Source organism: Scyliorhinus torazame, chromosome 1 (assembly GCF_047496885.1).
Source record: "Scyliorhinus torazame isolate Kashiwa2021f chromosome 1, sScyTor2.1, whole genome shotgun sequence".
NCBI classification, from domain to species: domain Eukaryota; kingdom Metazoa; phylum Chordata; class Chondrichthyes; order Carcharhiniformes; family Scyliorhinidae; genus Scyliorhinus; species Scyliorhinus torazame.
The window spans coordinates 163372459-163389068 of NC_092707.1; positions in this window are offsets into that span (position 1 = coordinate 163372459).

Sequence of the window (16610 nt, forward strand, 5' to 3'; positions counted from 1 at the left end):
TCACCTCGCTTCCTCATACACACACACAGTCACCTCGCTTCCTCATACACACAGTCACCTCGCTTCCTCATACACACACAGTCACCTCGTTTCCTCATACACACGCACAGTCACCTCGCTTCCTCATACACACACAGTCACCTCGCTTCCTCATACACACACAGTCACCTCGCTTCCTCATACACACACAGTCACCTCGCTTCCTCATACACACACAGTCACCTCGCTTCCTGATACACACACACAGTCACCTTGTTTCCTCATACACACACACAGTCACCTCGCTTCCTCATACACACACACACAGTCACCTCGCTTCCTCATACGCACACACAGTCACCTCGCTTCCTCATACACACACAGTCACCTCGCTTCCTGATACACACACACAGTCACCTCGCTTCCTCATACACACACACAGTCACCTAGCTTCCTCATACACACACAGTCACCTCCCTTCCTGATACACACACACAGTCACCTCGCTTCCTCATACACACACACAGTCAACTCCCTTCCTGATACACACACACAGTCACCTCGCTTCCTGATACACACACAGTCACCTCGCTTCCTCATACACACACACAGTCACCTCCCTTCCTGATACACGCACACGCACCTCTCGCTTCCTCACACACACAGTCACCTCGCTTCCTCATACACACACACAGTCACCTCGTTTCCTCATACACACACACAGTCACCTCGCTTCCTCATACACACACACACAGTCACCTCGTTTCCTCATACACACACACAGTCACGTCGCTTCCTCATACACACACAGTCACCTCGCTTCCTCATACACACACAGTCACCTCGTTTCCTCATACACACACACAGTCACCTCACTTCCTCATACACACACACACAGTCAACTCGTTTCCTCATACACACACAGTCACCTCGTTTCCTCATACACACACACAGTCACGTCGCTTCCTGATACACACACACACAGTCACCTCGTTTCCTCATACACACAGACAGTCACGTCGCTTCCTGATACACACACACAGTCACCTCGCTTCCTCATACACACACACAGTCACCTCGCTTCCTCATACACACACACAGTCACCTCGCTTCCTGATACACACACACAGTCACCTCGCTTCCTCATACACACACACAGTCACCTCGTTTCCTCATACACACAGACAGTCACGTCGCTTCCTGATACACACACACACAGTCACCTCGTTTCCTCATACACACACAGTCACCTCGCTTCCTGATACACACACACAGTCACCTCGTTTCCTCATACACACACACACAGTCACCTCGTTTCCTCATACACACAGACAGTCACGTCGCTTCCTCATACACACACAGTCACCTCTCTCTTCCTCACACAGTCACCTCGCTTCCTCATACACACACAGTCACCTCGCCTCCTCATACACACACAGTCACCTCGCTTCCTCATACACACACAGTCACCTCGCTTCCTCATACACACACAGTCACCTCGCTTCCTCACACACACACAGTCACCTCGCTTCCTCATACACACACACAGTCACCTCCCTTCCTGATACACGCACACGCACCTCTCGCTTCCTCACACACACACACACAGTCACCTCGCTTCCTCATACACACACACAGTCACCTCGCTTCCTCATACACAGACAGTCACCTCGCTTCCTGATACACACACACAGTCACCTCGCTTCCTGATACACACACACAGTCACCTCGCTTCCTGATACACACACAGTCACCTCGCTTCCTCATACACACACACACAGTCACCTCGTTTCCTCATACACACAGACAGTCACGTCGCTTCCTCATATACACACAGTCACCTCTCTCTTCCTCACACAGTCACCTCGCTTCCTCATACACACACAGTCACCTCGCTTCCTCATACACACACAGTCACCTCGCTTCCTCATACACACACACAGTCACCTCGCTTCCTCATACACACAGTCACCTCGCTTCCTCATACACACACAGTCACCTCGTTTCCTCATACACACGCACAGTCACCTCGCTTCCTCATACACACACAGTCACCTCGCTTCCTCATACACACACACAGTCACCTCCCTTCCTGATACACGCACACGCACCTCTCGCTTCCTCACACACACAGTCACCTCGCTTCCTCATACACACACACAGTCACCTCGTTTCCTCATACACACACACAGTCACCTCGCTTCCTCATACACACACACACAGTCACCTCGTTTCCTCATACACACACACAGTCACGTCGCTTCCTCATACACACACAGTCACCTCGCTTCCTCATACACACACAGTCACCTCGTTTCCTCATACACACACACAGTCACCTCACTTCCTCATACACACACACACAGTCAACTCGTTTCCTCATACACACACAGTCACCTCGTTTCCTCATACACACACACAGTCACGTCGCTTCCTGATACACACACACACAGTCACCTCGTTTCCTCATACACACAGACAGTCACGTCGCTTCCTGATACACACACACAGTCACCTCGCTTCCTCATACACACACACAGTCACCTCGCTTCCTCATACACACACACAGTCACCTCGCTTCCTGATACACACACACAGTCACCTCGCTTCCTCATACACACACACAGTCACCTCGTTTCCTCATACACACAGACAGTCACGTCGCTTCCTGATACACACACACACAGTCACCTCGTTTCCTCATACACACACAGTCACCTCGCTTCCTGATACACACACACAGTCACCTCGTTTCCTCATACACACACACACAGTCACCTCGTTTCCTCATACACACAGACAGTCACGTCGCTTCCTCATACACACACAGTCACCTCTCTCTTCCTCACACAGTCACCTCGCTTCCTCATACACACACAGTCACCTCGCCTCCTCATACACACACAGTCACCTCGCTTCCTCATACACACACAGTCACCTCGCTTCCTCATACACACACAGTCACCTCGCTTCCTCACACACACACAGTCACCTCGCTTCCTCATACACACACACAGTCACCTCCCTTCCTGATACACGCACACGCACCTCTCGCTTCCTCACACACACACACACAGTCACCTCGCTTCCTCATACACACACACAGTCACCTCGCTTCCTCATACACAGACAGTCACCTCGCTTCCTGATACACACACACAGTCACCTCGCTTCCTGATACACACACACAGTCACCTCGCTTCCTGATACACACACAGTCACCTCGCTTCCTCATACACACACACACAGTCACCTCGTTTCCTCATACACACAGACAGTCACGTCGCTTCCTCATATACACACAGTCACCTCTCACTTCCTCACACAGTCACCTCGCTTCCTCATACACACACAGTCACCTCGCTTCCTCATACACACACAGTCACCTCGCTTCCTCATACACACACACAGTCACCTCGCTTCCTCATACACACAGTCACCTCGCTTCCTCATACACACACAGTCACCTCGTTTCCTCATACACACGCACAGTCACCTCGCTTCCTCATACACACACAGTCACCTCGCTTCCTCATACACACACAGTCACCTCGCTTCCTCATACACACACAGTCACCTCGCTTCCTCATACACACACAGTCACCTCGCTTCCTGATACACACACACAGTCACCTTGTTTCCTCATACACACACACAGTCACCTCGCTTCCTCATACACACACACACAGTCACCTCGCTTCCTCATACACACACACAGTCACCTCGCTTCCTCATACACACACAGTCACCTCGCTTCCTGATACACACACACAGTCACCTCGCTTCCTGATACACACACACAGTCACCTCGCTTCCTGATACACACACAGTCACCTCGCTTCCTCATACACACACACACAGTCACCTCGCTTCCTCATACACACACACAGTCACCTCGCTTCCTCATACACACACAGTCACCTCGCTTCCTCATACACACACAGTCACCTCGCTTCCTCATACACACACACACTGTCACCTCGCTTCCTGATACACACACAGTCACCTCGCTTCCTCATACACACACACAGTCACCTCGCTTCCTCATACACACATACAGTCACCTCGCTTCCTCATACACACACACAGTCACCTCGCTTCCTCATACACACACAGTCACCTCCCTTCCTGATACACACACACACAGTCACCTCGCTTCCTCATACACACACACAGTCACCTCCCTTCCTGATACACACACACAGTCACCTCCCTTCCTGATACACACACACAGTCACCTCGCTTCCTGATACACACACAGTCACCTCGCTTCCTCATACACACACACAGTCACCTCCCTTCCTGATACACACACACGCACCTCTCGCTTCCTCACACACACAGTCACCTCGCTTCCTCATACACACACACAGTCACCTCGTTTCCTCATACACACACACAGTCACCTCGCTTCCTCATACACACACACACAGTCACCTCGTTTCCTCATACACACACACAGTCACGTCGCTTCCTCATACACACACAGTCACCTCGCTTCCTCATACACACACACAGTCACCTCGCTTCCTCATACACACACAGTCACCTCGCTTCCTCATACACACACAGTCACCTCGCTTCCTGATACACACACACAGTCACCTCGCTTCCTGATACACACACACAGTCACCTCGCTTCCTCATACACACACAGTCACCTCGCTTCCTCATACACACACAGTCATCTCGCTTCCTGATACACACACACACAGTCACCTCGCTTCCTCATACACACACAGTCACCTCGCTTCCTCATACACACACACAGTCACCTCGCTTCCTGATACACACACACAGTCACCTCGCTTCCTCATACACACACAGTCACCTCGCTTCCTCATACACACACACAGTCACCTCGTTTCCTCATACACACAGACAGTCACGTCGCTTCCTGATACACACACACAGTCACCTCGCTTCCTGATACACACACACAGTCACCTCGCTTCCTCATACACACACAGTCACCTCGCTTCCTCATACACACACAGTCACCTCGTTTCCTCATACACACACACAGTCACCTCACTTCCTCATACACACACACACAGTCAACTCGTTTCCTCATACACACACAGTCACCTCGTTTCCTCATACACACACACAGTCACGTCGCTTCCTGATACACACACACACAGTCACCTCGTTTCCTCATACACACAGACAGTCACGTCGCTTCCTGATACACACACACAGTCACCTCGCTTCCTCATACACACACACAGTCACCTCGCTTCCTCATACACACACACAGTCACCTCGCTTCCTGATACACACACACAGTCACCTCGCTTCCTCATACACACACACAGTCACCTCGTTTCCTCATACACACAGACAGTCACGTCGCTTCCTGATACACACACACACAGTCACCTCGTTTCCTCATACACACACAGTCACCTCGCTTCCTGATACACACACACAGTCACCTCGTTTCCTCATACACACACACACAGTCACCTCGTTTCCTCATACACACAGACAGTCACGTCGCTTCCTCATACACACACAGTCACCTCTCTCTTCCTCACACAGTCACCTCGCTTCCTCATACACACACAGTCACCTCGCTTCCTCATACACACACAGTCACCTCGCTTCCTCATACACACACAGTCACCTCGCTTCCTCATACACACAGTCACCTCGCTTCCTCATACACACACAGTCACCTCGTTTCCTCATACACACGCACAGTCACCTCGCTTCCTCATACACACACAGTCACCTCGCTTCCTCATACACACACAGTCACCTCGCTTCCTCATACACACACAGTCACCTCGCTTCCTCATACACACACAGTCACCTCTCTCTTCCTCACACAGTCACCTCGCTTCCTCATACACACACAGTCACCTCGCTTCCTCATACACACACAGTCACCTCGCTTCCTCATGCACACACACAGTCACCTCGCTTCCTCATACACACAGTCACCTCGCTTCCTCATACACACACAGTCACCTCGTTTCCTCATACACACGCACAGTCACCTCGCTTCCTCATACACACACAGTCACCTCGCTTCCTCATACACACACAGTCACCTCGCTTCCTCATACACACACAGTCACCTCGCTTCCTCATACACACACAGTCACCTCGCTTCCTGATACACACACACAGTCACCTTGTTTCCTCATACACACACACAGTCACCTCGCTTCCTCATACACACACACACAGTCACCTCGCTTCCTCATACACACACACAGTCACCTCGCTTCCTCATACACACACAGTCACCTCGCTTCCTGATACACACACACAGTCACCTCGCTTCCTGATACACACACACAGTCACCTCGCTTCCTGATACACACACAGTCACCTCGCTTCCTCATACACACACACACAGTCACCTCGCTTCCTCATACACACACACAGTCACCTCACTTCCTCATACACACACAGTCACCTCGCTTCCTCATACACACACAGTCACCTCGCTTCCTCATACACACACACACTGTCACCTCGCTTCCTGATACACACACAGTCACCTCGCTTCCTCATACACACACACAGTCACCTCGCTTCCTCATACACACACACAGTCACCTCGCTTCCTCATACACACACACAGTCACCTCGCTTCCTCATACACACACAGTCACCTCCCTTCCTGATACACACACACACAGTCACCTCGCTTCCTCATACACACACACAGTCACCTCCCTTCCTGATACACACACACAGTCACCTCCCTTCCTGATACACACACACAGTCACCTCGCTTCCTGATACACACACAGTCACCTCGCTTCCTCATACACACACAGTCACCTCCCTTCCTGATACACACACACACAGTCACCTCCCTTCCTGATACACACACACGCACCTCTCGCTTCCTCACACACACAGTCACCTCGCTTCCTCATACACACACACAGTCACCTCGTTTCCTCATACACACACACAGTCACCTCGCTTCCTCATACACACACACAGTCACCTCGTTTCCTCATACACACACACAGTCACGTCGCTTCCTCATACACACACAGTCACCTCGCTTCCTCATACACACACACAGTCACCTCGCTTCCTCATACACACACAGTCACCTCGCTTCCTCATACACACACAGTCACCTCGCTTCCTGATACACACACACAGTCACCTCGCTTCCTGATACACACACACAGTCACCTCGCTTCCTCATACACACACAGTCACCTCGCTTCCTCATACACACACAGTCATCTCGCTTCCTGATACACACACACACAGTCACCTCGCATCCTCATACACACACAGTCACCTCGCTTCCTCATACACACACACAGTCAGCTCGCTTCCTGATACACACACACAGTCACCTCGCTTCCTCATACACACACAGTCACCTCGCTTCCTCATACACACACACAGTCACCTCGTTTCCTCATACACACAGACAGTCACGTCGCTTCCTGATACACACACACAGTCACCTCGCTTCCTGATACACACACACAGTCACCTCGCTTCCTCATACACACACAGTCACCTCGCTTCCTCATACACACACACAGTCACCTCGTTTCTTCATACACACAGACAGTCACGTCGCTTCCTGATACACACACACACAGTCACCTCATTTCCTCATACACACAGACAGTCACGTCGCTTCCTGATACACACACACAGTCACCTCGCTTCCTCATACACACACACACAGTCACCTCGTTTCCTCATACACACACACAGTCACGTCGCTTCCTGATACACACACACACAGTCACCTCGTTTCCTCATACACACAGACAGTCACGTCGCTTCCTGATACACACACACAGTCACCTCGCTTCCTGATACACACACAGTCACCTCGCTTCCTGATACACACACACAGTCACCTCGCTTCCTCATACACACACACAGTCACCTCGCTTCCTCATACACACACAGTCACCTCGCTTCCTCATACACACACAGTCACCTCGCTTCCTCATACACACACACACTGTCACCTCGCTTCCTGATACACACACAGTCACCTCGCTTCCTCATACACACACACAGTCACCTCGCTTCCTCATACACACACACAGTCACCTCGCTTCCTCATACACACACACAGTCACCTCGCTTCCTCATACACACACAGTCACCTCCCTTCCTGATACACACACACACAGTCACCTCGCTTCCTCATACACACACACAGTCACCTCCCTTCCTGATACACACACACAGTCACCTCCCTTCCTGATACACACACAGTCACCTCGCTTCCTCATACACACACACACAGTCACCTCGTTTCCTCATACACACACAGTCACCTCGCTTCCTCATACATACACACACAGTCAACTCGCTTCCTCATACACACACACAGTCACCTCGCTTCCTCATACACACACACAGTCACGTCGCTTCCTGATACACACACAGTCACCTCGTTTCCTGATACACACAGACAGTCACGTCGCTTCCTGATACACACACACAGTCACCTCGCTTCCTCATACACACACACAGTCACCTCGCTTCCTCATACACACACACAGTCACCTCGCTTCCTGATACACACACACAGTCACCTCGCTTCCTCATACACACACACAGTCACCTCGTTTCCTCATACACACAGACAGTCACGTCGCTTCCTGATACACACACACACAGTCACCTCGTTTCCTCATACACACACAGTCACCTCGCTTCCTGATACACACACACAGTCACCTCGTTTCCTCATACACACACACACAGTCACCTCGTTTCCTCATACACACAGACAGTCACGTCGCTTCCTCATATACACACAGTCACCTCTCTCTTCCTCACACAGTCACCTCGCTTCCTCATACACACACAGTCACCTCGCTTCCTCATACACACACAGTCACCTCGCTTCCTCATACACACACACAGTCACCTCGCTTCCTCATACACACAGTCACCTCGCTTCCTCATACACACACAGTCACCTCGTTTCCTCATACACACGCACAGTCACCTCGCTTCCTCATACACACACAGTCACCTCGCTTCCTCATACACACACAGTCACCTCGCTTCCTCATACACACACAGTCACCTCGCTTCCTCATACACACACAGTCACCTCGCTTCCTGATACACACACACAGTCACCTTGTTTCCTCATACACACACACAGTCACCTCGCTTCCTCATACACACACACACAGTCACCTCGCTTCCTCATACGCACACACAGTCACCTCGCTTCCTCATACACACACAGTCACCTCGCTTCCTGATACACACACACAGTCACCTCGCTTCCTCATACACACACACAGTCACCTAGCTTCCTCATACACACACAGTCACCTCCCTTCCTGATACACACACACAGTCACCTCGCTTCCTCATACACACACACAGTCACCTCCCTTCCTGATACACACACACAGTCACCTCGCTTCCTGATACACACACAGTCACCTCGCTTCCTCATACACACACACAGTCACCTCCCTTCCTGATACACGCACACGCACCTCTCGCTTCCTCACACACACAGTCACCTCGCTTCCTCATACACACACACAGTCACCTCGTTTCCTCATACACACACACAGTCACCTCGCTTCCTCATACACACACACACAGTCACCTCGTTTCCTCATACACACACACAGTCACGTCGCTTCCTCATACACACACAGTCACCTCGCTTCCTCATACACACACAGTCACCTCGTTTCCTCATACACACACACAGTCACCTCACTTCCTCATACACACACACACAGTCAACTCGTTTCCTCATACACACACAGTCACCTCGTTTCCTCATACACACACACAGTCACGTCGCTTCCTGATACACACACACAGTCACCTCGTTTCCTCATACACACAGACAGTCACGTCGCTTCCTGATACACACACACAGTCACCTCGCTTCCTCATACACACACACAGTCACCTCGCTTCCTCATACACACACACAGTCACCTCGCTTCCTGATACACACACACAGTCACCTCGCTTCCTCATACACACACACAGTCACCTCGTTTCCTCATACACACAGACAGTCACGTCGCTTCCTGATACACACACACACAGTCACCTCGTTTCCTCATACACACACAGTCACCTCGCTTCCTGATACACACACACAGTCACCTCGTTTCCTCATACACACACACACAGTCACCTCGTTTCCTCATACACACAGACAGTCACGTCGCTTCCTCATACACACACAGTCACCTCTCTCTTCCTCACACAGTCACCTCGCTTCCTCATACACACACAGTCACCTCGCTTCCTCATACACACACAGTCACCTCGCTTCCTCATACACACACAGTCACCTCGCTTCCTCATACACACAGTCACCTCGCTTCCTCATACACACACAGTCTCCTCGTTTCCTCATACACACGCACAGTCACCTCGCTTCCTCATACACACACAGTCACCTCGCTTCCTCATACACACACAGTCACCTCGCTTCCTCATACACACACAGTCACCTCGCTTCCTCATACACACACAGTCACCTCGCTTCCTCATACACACACACACAGTCACCTCGCTTCCTCATACACACACAGTCACCTCGCTTCCTCATACACACACACAGTCACCTCGCTTCCTCATACACACACAGTCACCTCGCTTCCTCATACACACACAGTCACCTCGCTTCCTCACACACACACAGTCACCTCGCTTCCTCATACACACACACAGTCACCTCCCTTCCTGATACACGCACACGCACCTCTCGCTTCCTCACACACACACACACAGTCACCTCGCTTCCTCATACACACACACAGTCACCTCGCTTCCTCATACACACACAGTCACCTCGCTTCCTGATACACACACACAGTCACCTCGCTTCCTGATACACACACACAGTCACCTCGCTTCCTGATACACACACAGTCACCTCGCTTCCTCATACACACACACACAGTCACCTCGTTTCCTCATAAACACAGACAGTCACGTCGCTTCCTCATATACACACAGTCACCTCTCTCTTCCTCACACAGTCACCTCGCTTCCTCATACACACACAGTCACCTCGCTTCCTCATACACACACACTCACCTCGCTTCCTCATACACACACACAGTCACCTCGCTTCCTCATACACACAGTCACCTCGCTTCCTCATACACACACAGTCACCTCGTTTCCTCATACACACGCACAGTCACCTCGCTTCCTCATACACACACAGTCACCTCGCTTCCTCATACACACACAGTCACCTCGCTTCCTCATACACACACAGTCACCTCGCTTCCTCATACACACACAGTCACCTCGCTTCCTGATACACACACACAGTCACCTTGTTTCCCCATACACACACACAGTCACCTCGCTTCCTCATACACACACAGTCACCTCGCTTCCTCATACACACACAGTCACCTCGCTTCCTCACACACACACAGTCACCTCGCTTCCTCATACACACACACAGTCACCTCCCTTCCTGATACACGCACACGCACCTCTCGCTTCCTCACACACACACACACAGTCACCTCGCTTCCTCATACACACACACAGTCACCTCGCTTCCTCATACACACACAGTCACCTCGCTTCCTGATACACACACACAGTCACCTCGCTTCCTGATACACACACACAGTCACCTCGCTTCCTGATACACACACAGTCACCTCGCTTCCTCATACACACACACACAGTCACCTCGTTTCCTCATACACACAGACAGTCACGTCGCTTCCTCATATACACACAGTCACCTCTCTCTTCCTCACACAGTCACCTCGCTTCCTCATACACACACAGTCACCTCGCTTCCTCATACACACACAGTCACCTCGCTTCCTCATACACACACACAGTCACCTCGCTTCCTCATACACACAGTCACCTCGCTTCCTCATACACACACAGTCACCTCGTTTCCTCATACACACGCACAGTCACCTCGCTTCCTCATACACACACAGTCACCTCGCTTCCTCATACACACACAGTCACCTCGCTTCCTCATACACACACACAGTCACCTTGTTTCCTCATACACACACACAGTCACCTCGCTTCCTCATACACACACACACAGTCACCTCGCTTCCTCATACACACACACAGTCACCTCGCTTCCTCATACACACACAGTCACCTCGCTTCCTGATACACACACACAGTCACCTCGCTTCCTGATACACACACACAGTCACCTCGCTTCCTGATACACACACAGTCACCTCGCTTCCTCATACACACACACACAGTCACCTCGCTTCCTCATACACACACACAGTCACCTCGCTTCCTCATACACACACAGTCACCTCGCTTCCTGATACACACACACAGTCACCTCGCTTCCTGATACACACACACAGTCACCTCGCTTCCTGATACACACACAGTCACCTCGCTTCCTCATACACACACACACAGTCACCTCGCTTCCTCATACACACACACACAGTCACCTCGCTTCCTCATACACACACACAGTCACCTCGCTTCCTCATACACACACAGTCACCTCGCTTCCTGATACACACACACAGTCACCTCGCTTCCTCATACACACACACACAGTCACCTCGCTTCCTCATACACACACACAGTCACCTCGCTTCCTCATACACACACAGTCACCTCGCTTCCTGATACACACACACAGTCACCTCGCTTCCTGATACACACACACAGTCACCTCGCTTCCTGATACACACACAGTCACCTCGCTTCCTCATACACACACACACAGTCACCTCGCTTCCTCATACACACACACAGTCACCTCGCTTCCTCATACACACACAGTCACCTCGCTTCCTCATACACACACAGTCACCTCGCTTCCTCATACACACACACACTGTCACCTCGCTTCCTGATACACACACAGTCACCTTGCTTCCTCATACACACACACAGTCACCTCGCTTCCTCATACACACATACAGTCACCTCGCTTCCTCATACACACACACAGTCACCTCGCTTCCTCATACACACACAGTCACCTCCCTTCCTGATACACACACACACAGTCACCTCGCTTCCTCATACACACACACAGTCACCTCCCTTCCTGATACACACACACAGTCACCTCCCTTCCTGATACACACACACAGTCACCTCGCTTCCTGATACACACACAGTCACCTCGCTTCCTCATACACACACACAGTCACCTCCCTTCCTGATACACACACACGCACCTCTCGCTTCCTCACACACACAGTCACCTCGCTTCCTCATACACACACACAGTCACCTCGTTTCCTCATACACACACACAGTCACCTCGCTTCCTCATACACACACACACAGTCACCTCGTTTCCTCATACACACACACAGTCACGTCGCTTCCTCATACACACACAGTCACCTCGCTTCCTCATACACACACACAGTCACCTCGCTTCCTCATACACACACAGTCACCTCGCTTCCTCATACACACACAGTCACCTCGCTTCCTGATACACACACACAGTCACCTCGCTTCCTGATACACACACACAGTCACCTCGCTTCCTCATACACACACAGTCACCTCGCTTCCTCATACACACACAGTCATCTCGCTTCCTGATACACACACACACAGTCACCTCGCTTCCTCATACACACACAGTCACCTCGCTTCCTCATACACACACACAGTCACCTCGCTTCCTGATACACACACACAGTCACCTCGCTTCCTCATACACACACAGTCACCTCGCTTCCTCATACACACACACAGTCACCTCGTTTTCTCATACACACAGACAGTCACGTCGCTTCCTGATACACACACACAGTCACCTCGCTTCCTGATACACACACACAGTCACCTCGCTTCCTCATACACACACAGTCACCTCGCTTCCTCATACACACACAGTCACCTCGTTTCCTCATACACACACACAGTCACCTCACTTCCTCATACACACACACACAGTCAACTCGTTTCCTCATACACACACAGTCACCTCGTTTCCTCATACACACACACAGTCACGTCGCTTCCTGATACACACACACACAGTCACCTCGTTTCCTCATACACACAGACAGTCACGTCGCTTCCTGATACACACACACAGTCACCTCGCTTCCTCATACACACACACAGTCACCTCGCTTCCTCATACACACACACAGTCACCTCGCTTCCTGATACACACACACAGTCACCTCGCTTCCTCATACACACACACAGTCACCTCGTTTCCTCATACACACAGACAGTCACGTCGCTTCCTGATACACACACACACAGTCACCTCGTTTCCTCATACACACACAGTCACCTCGCTTCCTGATACACACACACAGTCACCTCGTTTCCTCATACACACACACACAGTCACCTCGTTTCCTCATACACACAGACAGTCACGTCGCTTCCTCATACACACACAGTCACCTCTCTCTTCCTCACACAGTCACCTCGCTTCCTCATACACACACAGTCACCTCGCTTCCTCATACACACACAGTCACCTCGCTTCCTCATACACACACAGTCACCTCGCTTCCTCATACACACAGTCACCTCGCTTCCTCATACACACACAGTCACCTCGTTTCCTCATACACACGCACAGTCACCTCGCTTCCTCATACACACACAGTCACCTCGCTTCCTCATACACACACAGTCACCTCGTTTTCTCATACACACAGACAGTCACGTCGCTTCCTGATACACACACACAGTCACCTCGCTTCCTGATACACACACACAGTCACCTCGCTTCCTCATACACACACAGTCACCTCGCTTCCTCATACACACACAGTCACCTCGTTTCCTCATACACACACACAGTCACCTCACTTCCTCATACACACACACACAGTCAACTCGTTTCCTCATACACACACAGTCACCTCGTTTCCTCATACACACACACAGTCACGTCGCTTCCTGATACACACACACACAGTCACCTCGTTTCCTCATACACACAGACAGTCACGTCGCTTCCTGATACACACACACAGTCACCTCGCTTCCTCACACACACACACAGTCACCTCGCTTCCTCATACACACACACAGTCACCTCGCTTCCTGATACACACACACAGTCACCTCGCTTCCTCATACACACACACAGTCACCTCGTTTCCTCATACACACAGACAGTCACGTCGCTTCCTGATACACACACACACAGTCACCTCGTTTCCTCATACACACACAGTCACCTCGCTTCCTGATACACACACACAGTCACCTCGTTTCCTCATACACACACACACAGTCACCTCGTTTCCTCATACACACAGACAGTCACGTCGCTTCCTCATACACACACAGTCACCTCTCTCTTCCTCACACAGTCACCTCGCTTCCTCATACACACACAGTCACCTCGCTTCCTCATACACACACAGTCACCTCGCTTCCTCATACACACACAGTCACCTCGCTTCCTCATACACACAGTCACCTCGCTTCCTCATACACACACAGTCACCTCGTTTCCTCATACACACGCACAGTCACCTCGCTTCCTCATACACACACAGTCACCTCGCTTCCTCATACACACACAGTCACCTCGCTTCCTCATACACACACAGTCACCTCGCTTCCTCATACACACACAGTCACCTCGCTTCCTGATACACACACACAGTCACCTCGCTTCCTGATACACACACACAGTCACCTCGCTTCCTGATACACACACAGTCACCTCGCTTCCTCATACACACACACACAGTCACCTCGTTTCCTCATACACACACACAGTCACCTCGCTTCCTCATACACACACACACAGTCAACTCGCTTCCTCATACACACACACAGTCACCTCGCTTCCTCATACACACACACAGTCACGTCGCTTCCTGATACACACACAGTCACCTCGTTTCCTCATACACACAGACAGTCACGTCGCTTCCTGATACACACACACAGTCACCTCGCTTCCTCATACACACACACAGTCACCTCGCTTCCTCATACACACACACAGTCACCTCGCTTCCTGATACACACACACAGTCACCTCGCTTCCTCATACACACACAGTCACCTCGCTTCCTCATACACACACAGTCACCTCGCTTCCTCATACACACACACACTGTCACCTCGCTTCCTGATACACACACAGTCACCTCGCTTCCTCATACACACACACAGTCACCTCGCTTCCTCATACACACACACAGTCACCTCGCTTCCTCATACACACACACAGTCACCTCGCTTCCTCATACACACACAGTCACCTCCCTTCCTCATACACACACACAGTCACCTCGCTTCCTCATACACACACACAGTCACCTCGCTTCCTGATACACACACACAGTCACCTCGCTTCCTCATACACACACACAGTCACCTCGTTTCCTCATACACACAGACAGTCACGTCGCTTCCTGATACACACACACACAGTCACCTCGTTTCCTCATACACACACAGTCACCTCGCTTCCTGATACACACACACAGTCACCTCGTTTCCTCATACACACACACACAGTCACCTCGTTTCCTCATACACACAGACAGTCACGTCGCTTCCTCATACACACACAGTCACCTCTCTCTTCCTCACACAGTCACCTCGCTTCCTCATACACACACAGTCACCTCGCTTCCTCATACACACACAGTCACCTCGCTTCCTCATACACACACAGT